Here is a 739-nt window from a genome sequence, read left to right on the forward strand (position 1 = left end):
TTGTATACAAATATAAAATGCAAATTGTCTTTAAATATACAGGGAATATTTTTAAAAATTCATCTTGAGAAAAGCCAAAACCAAGTGTCAACAATTTCAGAAGAAATTATATCACATATTTTTTCTGACCTCAGTGCAATTACTTAAGTTAGAAATCAATCATCACAGACAAGATTCTACAAAACCCCTGTTATTTTGGAAGTTTTAAAGTTGAAATGGCGGTGGCTGGGTCTAGGGTTTCTGGGCTGCTGATTCGGTCCCGGCCCCAGCTGGGGAGGCCGATGGCAAGCAGCATTCACAGTGAAGAGGGCTCAGCTCGCATGTGGAAGGCCCTCACCTTCTCCCCAGGGTGGGAGTGAGCATGCTGAACGCCTACCTGAAGTCACACCACAGAGAGCCCGAGAGATCCGAGTTCGTCGCCTACCCACATCTCCGCATCAGGTCCAAGCCCTTTCCTTGGGGAGATGGTAACCACACTCTGTTTCATAATTCTCATATGAATCCACTTCCAACTGGTTATGAAGATGACTAAAGAGAACCTGGACCACTATTGGGGACCACAGCATTGGACCATTACTCTGCACGCAGACCAGAAAAGTGTATACGACCTGAAGCGCACTTTTACATGTTATCGAATGATGACCAATACATTGATCTTCCATCCTTTTGCTTGTGACAGGAGATGGCTTAAATAAATAACTTCATCATGAAAAACAAAACAAAAAAAAGAAACATTTCT

At 42.8% G+C, this 739-nt stretch overlaps 1 pseudogene; it reads left to right on the plus strand.

Annotated features, from left to right (window-relative positions):
• Positions 1-215: 215 nt before the first annotated feature.
• Positions 216-532, plus strand: LOC102813054 (annotated as a pseudogene).
• Positions 533-739: the final 207 nt, after the last annotated feature.

Source organism: Chrysochloris asiatica, unplaced genomic scaffold (genome assembly GCF_000296735.1).
Source record: "Chrysochloris asiatica unplaced genomic scaffold, ChrAsi1.0 scaffold00092, whole genome shotgun sequence".
Lineage (NCBI taxonomy): Eukaryota > Metazoa > Chordata > Mammalia > Afrosoricida > Chrysochloridae > Chrysochloris > Chrysochloris asiatica.